This window comes from Apium graveolens, chromosome 7 (assembly GCF_009905375.1).
Source record: "Apium graveolens cultivar Ventura chromosome 7, ASM990537v1, whole genome shotgun sequence".
NCBI lineage: Eukaryota > Viridiplantae > Streptophyta > Magnoliopsida > Apiales > Apiaceae > Apium > Apium graveolens.
The window spans coordinates 191,902,991-191,911,200 of NC_133653.1; positions in this window are offsets into that span (position 1 = coordinate 191,902,991).

Genomic DNA, 8,210 nt, shown 5'->3' on the forward strand with positions numbered 1-8,210 from the left:
CCATCTGAATATTCCATATGGAAGGTAAGGATGACCATGTTTCTGGAAGCAACAGATCCAGAATACCTTGATAGAATCAAGGAAGGGCCTCACAAACCTACCAAGCTCGCTGTTGTAGTTGCAGGTGAAGCAGCAATGACCGTACCAAAGGAAAAGAATGATTACACTGCTGAAGATATAGCATCTATTGCTAAGGATGCCAAGGTACGTCACTTATTGCATAGTGCCATTGATAATGTAATGTCAAACAAGGTAATCAACTGCAAGACTGCTAAGGAGATATGGGATGCACTGGAGACAAGGTGTCAAGGAACTGAAACAGTTAAGAAGAACAGGAAGACAATACTCACTCAAGAGTATGAACACTTTGACTCTAGGACTAATGAGTCATTGACTGATGTATATGATAGATTTGTCAAACTCTTGAATGACTTGTCATTAGTAAATAAGGAGTATGATCTTGAAGATACAAACCTCAAATTCCTGTTAGCTCTTCCTGAATGTTGGGATTTGAAGGCAACAACAATAAGAGACAACTACAATCTTGATGAAACAACTCTTGATGAAATCTATGGAATGCTCAAGACTCATGAACTTGAGATGGAACAAAGAAGCAAGAGGAAAGGAGGAAAGTCAAGGACAGTTGCTCTCAAGGTTGAAGAGGAATCCCCCAAACCACCTTCCTCAAAGAAAGATAAGGGTAAAGCTCTTATCATAAAATCTGATACTGAGTCATCAAGTTCTGAGAGTGATGATGACTCAGATTCTGAAAGCTTGCCTGAAACTGATGCTGATGAGGAGATGATGAAGCTGTGTGCTCTTATGGTGAAAGGAATCACAAAGATTGCATACAGGAAGTTCAGGAAGGGAAAGAAGTTTTCCAGGAAAGGTATAAGTTCTGATAAGAAGAATTTCAGAAGATCTGAAGGAAGAGGAGGAAAGTCTGACAGAGGAGATTACGCTAATGTTAAATGTTATAATTGTGGTGAGAAAGGCCACATATCTCCTGATTGCAAGAAGACCAAGAATGACAAAGGCAAAGCTCTTGTCACAAAGCAGAAAAGCTGGACAGACACCTCAGACTCTGAAAGTGAGGAGAACTATGCATTGATGGCAAATGCTGATAAATCAAGTTCTGAGAGCAGTTCTGAAGCTGCTGAAACAAAGGTACCTCAGACTACTTATGCTTTTCATACTGATGATATTAATGAGTTGAGAAGATATCTTAAAACCATGTTTGTTAGTTATAGAGATCAAACTTTAACATGTGAAAGATTAACTTCTGAAAATCTTGCTTTTAGGAAAAGAAATGATTTCTTAGAAAAAGAGTTAGTCATGTTTCACCAAACTCAGCAGGATAGAGATGATGCTTTTTATGTTAGGGATGAAGTGCTAAAAATGAATGAATCTCTAAAAACTGAGTTAGAAAAGGAGAGAGAGATTATCAGAACTTGGACTAACTCTGGCAAAACAACTCAAAATTTGCTAAGCAGTGGAAACTGGAAAGAGGGCTTAGGCTATGGAGAAAATAAAAAAGGAACTGTAGAAATTAAGCCTGTTGATAAGCAAAAGCCGAAGTTAAAACCTGTTAAGTTTGTAACTGAAAAATCCGAAAATGAGAAATCAGAAGTTAAAAAGGAATTAGCTTCTGACAAACTAAAACAGGAAAAGACAGCTGAAGTTAACATAGGCTTAATGACAAAGAAGCAGCTTAAGCATAAGCTGAAAGATGTTAAGAATACAAACAAGGTAAAATCACCTAGGAAAAACAGGAATGGAAAGGAAGGTGTGAATAAAAGCAATAACTATAAATCTGTTCCTGATGCTCCTAGGAAAGCATGTCATAACTGTGGAAGTTCTAACCATCTGGCTTCTTTTTGCAGGAAGAATAAGAATATTAACTCCTTATCTACAAAGTCAGGAGTTAAGAGTCAGTCTGTTAGATACAAACCACAAAATCCTTGTTTTCATTGTGGTAGTTTATGGCATTCCATTTATACTTGTAAGGAATATCATAGTTTGTACTATGATTATTATCAAATAAAACCTTCTTTAAAGAAAGTTTCTGTTGTTCCTTCTAGTATAAGTTCTGATAAGAAAACTGTTAACATAAAATCTGATGTTAAATCCGCTGCAAATGTTAACAAACCTAAAAAGGCCAAAGGATCCAAGCAAGTCTGGGTCCTTAAAACTAATAATTAGTGGTCTTTTTGATTGCAGGGCAACAGGAAAAATATTTTAGTTCTGGACAGTGGATGTTCAGGACATATGACTGGAAATAAGGCCCTGCTATCAGACTTTGTGGAGAAAGCTGGCCCAAGTGTTTCTTATGGAGATGGCAACATTGGAAAAACTTTGGGATATGGCAATATCAATCTTGGGAATGTCATTATTAAAGATGTAGCTCTGGTCTCAGGACTTAAACACAACTTACTGAGTATAAGTCAAATCTGTGACAGAGGTTATCATGTTGATTTCTTTGCAGAACATTGTGAAATAGTTAGTAAATCTAAAGGAAAAATTGTTCTGAAGGGATTCAGGCGTGGTAACATTTATGAAGCTAAGCTTTCAACAATTTCTGATGGTTCTGCAATCTGTTTAGTGAGTAGAGCCTCAACTGAAGAAAGCTGGAATTGGCACAAGAAACTCTCTCATTTAAACTTCAACAAGATAAATGAACTGATCAAGAAAGATCTTGTGAGAGGACTGCCAAAATCAGTGTTTGTTCCTGATGGTCTTTGTGACTCATGTCAGAAGGCTAAACAAAGAAAATCTTCGTTCAAGAGCAAGACTGAATCATCAATTCTTGAGCCTTATTATCTACTTCATGTTGATCTATTTGGTCCAGTGAATGTCATGTCTATTGCAAAGAAGAAATATGCGTTGGTCATAGTAGATGAGTTCACCAGATACACATGGGTGTATTTCTTGCACACAAAAAGTGAAACTGCATCTATCCTGATTGATCATGTCAAATAACTGGATAAATTGATCAAAGATTCTGTGAAAATTTTGAGGAGTGATAATGGCACTGAATTCAAGAATTTGATAATGGAAGAGTTCTGCAAAAATCATGGAATAAAGCAGGAATTTTCTGCTCCTGGAACTCCACAGCAAAATGGAGTTGTTGAAAGGAAGAATAGAACTCTAATTGAAGCTGCACGAACAATGCTTGAAGAAGCAAAGCTTCCAACCTATTTCTGGGCTGAAGCTGTGCAGACTGCTTGTTTTACTCAAAATGCAACACTCATTAACAAGCATGGAAAAACACCATATGAGATGGTGAAGAACAAAAAGCCAAATCTCAAATACTTTCATGTATTTGGATGTAAGTGTTTTGTTCTCAAGACTCATCCTGAACAGCTATCCAAGTTTGATCTAAAAGCTGATGAGGGAATCTTTGTAGGATATCCACTTTCTACAAAAGCCTTCAGAGTCTATAATTTGAGAACAAAAGTGGTCATGGAATCTATCAATGTCTCTTTTGATGACAAGAAGATCACTGGACTTGAAGATTGCATTGATCATGATAAGCTGAGATTTGAAAATGAAGATTCATATTCTGATACCTCAAGTCCTGACAGTCTAAGTCCTGATACTGTAAATTCTGATGGATTAAACTCTGATGTTATTGAAACTGTGGTGACTACGTCAAAGGAAGATGCACCAATGCAGGGGGAGCATACTCAAGATATTATCACATCTCAAGAAGCATCAGAACATACATCTGGCTCTTCAAATTCTGATTCGTCAAGTTCTGATAAGCCAAGTACTGACAGTGCTGAAAATCTAAATACTGAAGGATCCAACTCAGAGAGTATAGTTTCAGGGGGAGCATCAGAAAATGAAACCGAAGACAGCATGAATCATGGGGGAGCATCCAGTTCTAGAGAAAATCTTCCATCTGCAAGGAAGTGGATAAAATCACATACACCTGATTTAATAATTGGAAATCCTGAGGCAGGTGTCAGAACTAGAACAGGTACTTCGAATGAATGTCTTTACAATTCTTTTCTCTCTCAGTCTGAGCCAAAGAAAGTGGAAGAAGCTCTTCAAGATGCTGATTGGGTGCAAGCAATGCAGGAAGAGTTGAATGAATTTGAAAGAAACAAATTCTGGACCTTAGTACCAAGACCCAAGAATAGATCAGTTGTTGGTACAAAGTGGGTATTCAGAAACAAAACTGACAGTGATGGCATAATTGTAAGGAACAAGGCAAGGCTGGTTGCAAAAGGATATTCTCAACAGGAGGGAATTGACTATAATGAAACATTTGCTCCAGTTGCTAGGTTAGAAGCCATAAGGATATTCATGGCTTATGCTGCTCACAAAAAGTTTACTGTCTTTCAAATGGATGTGAAAAGTGCTTTTCTCAATGGAGAATTGGAAGAGGAAGTATATGTTGAACAACCTCCAGGCTTTGTAGATTCCAAACATCCAGATTATGTCTACAGGCTTGATAAAGCACTTTATGGACTTAAGCAAGCTCCTAGAGCATGGTATGAGACTTTAGCTCAGTTTCTTCTGGAAAGTGGATTCAACAGAGGAACTATTGACAAAACATTGTTCTATCTCAACCATGGCAAGGACTTACTTTTGATCCAGATTTATGTTGATGATATTATTTTTGGGTCTCCAAATGACAAACTTTGCAAAAAGTTTGCCAACCTAATGCAGTCAAGATATCAGATGAGTATGATGGGAGAACTTAGTTATTTTCTGGGCCTTCAAGTCAAGCAGAGTGAAGAAGGAACTTTTATTTGTCAATCTAAGTACACCAGAAGCTTGCTAAAAAAATTTGGAATGCAAGACTGTTCAAGTGCATCCACTCCCATGGCCACTGCAACAAAACTGGATAAGGATACTGGTAATTCAGTAGATATTACTGATTACAGAGGTTGCAAAATTGACAGGAAAAGCACAAGTGGTAGCTGCCAATTTCTTGGAGGCAGGTTGGTTTCTTGGTATAGCAAGAAACAAAAGTCAATTTCCACATCAACTGCAGAAGCAGAGTATATTGCTGCAGGAAGCTGCTGTGCACAGATTCTCTGGATGAAGAATCAGTTACTAGATTATGGGTTAACATATTTCAAAATCCCTATTTACTGTGATAATCAAAGTGCTATTGCTATGACAGGTAATCCAGTTCAACACTCTATGACAAAGCACATCAGCATCAGGTACCATTTCATCAGGGAACATGTGGATGAAGGTACAGTGGAATTGCATTTTGTTCCCACAGATCAACAAGTAGCAGATATCTTCACAAAACCACTGTGTGAAGCTACCTTTTCAAAATTGGTAAATGAACTTGGAATGATTTCAGGTTCTTTCTCTAAATCTGCTTAAACTTGTTCTATGTTATCAGACTTTATGATCAGTATTTACAGAATTAATCTCTTTGTATATTCTGTGCATTAATTGATAAATGTCTTTAAGTACTGACTGTTGTCTGATATATGTTTCTAAACTCTGATAAGTGATATGTCTGTTTCAGTAACTATTCAATCCTATGAGGATAACTGTGCTAGATACTGACCTACTAGTCTTCAATAAACAAATGATCTCATGAAAGAAGTAATTATTTCTGTGGAAATCTTATGACACAAGCAAATTCTGATAACTGAGCTTAGTTAAGTTTACTTTGTATATCTTATTACTAAGTCACAAATTAGAATAATGCTACTCATCTGTTTAAGTTCTGATTCTAGTAAAACTGCTGAATGTACTAAGTGCTGATAAACCTCACTTATCAAAAGAAGAAGAACAATAATCAAAGAATAATATCAGGTACTCCTTTGAGATCTAGAGTAAAAATATGAAAGGGACGACCCAAGTGCATTGCTGGTATTAAGTAAATATGCATTAGAAAAGCAAAATATTTTCTTGGTGACTTTTCACACTCTATGATTACTGGAGAAATACTCTGATAATAGCATAAATTCTGATAAACAGTCGTGACTCACTTACACTGAGAAGCCTCTGTAAAATAGAATTTCAAAAGATGCATAAAATTAGCACAAAAACAGTAGAGGTGAACTCATGCATGAACTCATTTATCAGTAGGTTTCAGGATAATGGCAGCTCTTTAGCAAAATTTTAATTATGACTTATTTCTAAGATGTACTGAAGTAGATCAGACTTTACTCTTTGTCTGTTATTTAGCTTAATGCACACACACATCACTCCATATGAATGATGAAATTTCTGTGGTGGTCTATGTTATTTTAGATCAACAGTCATTGTGTCACTTTTACACAAATTCTGAGGACAAGTTCTAGTTACACGTTCTGATGATTAAGTTCTGACGTTCATAACTAAGAACTTGTATGAGTATTTACTAAGATAGATATTCCTTGTTCGAGTTAAGACATTATGTTCTGATGACTGTTAAGTTCTGGTATAGGTCTAAGTTCTGATTTTTCAGTCTAACCCTTTACTTGACTTATCTGTGAATAAAATTTGGTAACAGTCTCAGATTAATTTCGAAATGTTGAAGTGGAAGATTAATAGTCTATGGTTAAAACATAATGGCACTCGTCCTTGAACAGTTCACTCTTGTTACATGTGTACATTCCTTTTCCAATGACTGTTATTCTTGAGAGATGAATCAGATTCTAAGGATCAGATTCCCTCTTCAGAACCTATGATAGATGAAGCTGAGAAGGCAACTTCTCAGAAGGATTCTGTAATTGGGGGTTCTAGGCTTCTCAAGAGGCTTAGACGTATGACGGTTCCTGCAACTCCCAAGGAATCCAAATCAACAAGGAAGTACAAGAAACAGAGGGCACAGAGGCCAGTTTCAGATGATGAGGAGGAAGCAGCTAAGGAAGGGGATCAGGAATCTCTGATCTCACAAGACAAGGAATTTGCTCCAGTCACTTCTTCTCCATCAACTCCATCTCAGGAACCTGTATCTGACAAGGCTAATTCACCTTCTATATCTCTTGTTGATCCAGGCACAAGTGCTGAAATTGATATTCAGAACTTGGTTGTGCCTGAAATACTTTTCTTAGAAGCTCCAACAGCAAATAATCCTTCCACAACACCTGTTACTGATGCTGTTCAAACTCCTGAGTTATCACTAACACCTTCTCTGCATCAAGATGATGATCAAATTTTAGGTGAGCATCAGGATATGGCTGTTGATCAGAACTTAGTATCAGATCAGCAATTAGAGGATGTTGAAGCCTCCATTGCTACTCATACAGTGAAATTATCAGAAGATACTGATTCTTTAAGTTCTGATGCTGCAAATGTTGGAGATACTGGTGAAGCTGCTACAACTGTAGATGCTGATGAAGCAGGTCCTTCAGGACATACTCCTCCACTGACTCTTCCTAAGTCTGAACTGCTAAAGGAGTTTGTTATCAGGGATGCACCAGTACCTTGGAGTGAAACTCCTGCAGGTCAGGAGTGGACTAAGGAATGGAACTCAGTTTCATGTGTTCCAAATGCTTTACATCTTGCTGAGCACTTGACTAAAGCTGATGAAATGTTACATTCTGATGATTTTAAAATCCAGCTTAGAGTCACTGCATTGAGTACTAAACATCTACAAGGTCTTCATTCCAACACTCATGCAGAGCTACACAAGATTCAGGAGAACTTTATTAAACAGGAACAAGTTTGGAAACTTGATAAGAAAAAGTTCTTCCAACCTACCATTGACAGGGTTGCTTATATTGAGAAAACTCAAGAGAAGCAACAAGCTCAGATTGATCAAATTCTGACAAATCAAGCTTCTCAGCAATCGCAACTTACTGAAATCCAGACCTCAGTGGAACTACTTATCTCTCTTTTATTACCTGCTGATGCCAAAAAGGGGGAGAAGGTAATTAAGTCCAAATGCAAAACCAACAAGTCACTGCAAGGAAAGGATGATGGAAAAGATGACCAAGGAAACTCTGGAATGGGTGGTGGTCATAGTCAAGGTAGAAGGTTTACATCAAGACAAGCTAGTCACAGAACAAGTTCTGATACTGGGAAAAGAATAAGTTCTGCTGCTGGTAAAAGGATAAGTTCTGATGAACTTCTAGATCTTGATGAGGAAATGTCAAGACAGTTATTTCTTCAAGAAAATCCAGGGATGGACTTGGAAAGTTTAAAGGAAGAAGAAGCCAGACTTAAATCAGAGAAAGTCACATCTAATTCTGAAGCTTCTGGTAAAAAGTTACTTCCAAAACCTAAAGGCATTGTGATCAAAGAAA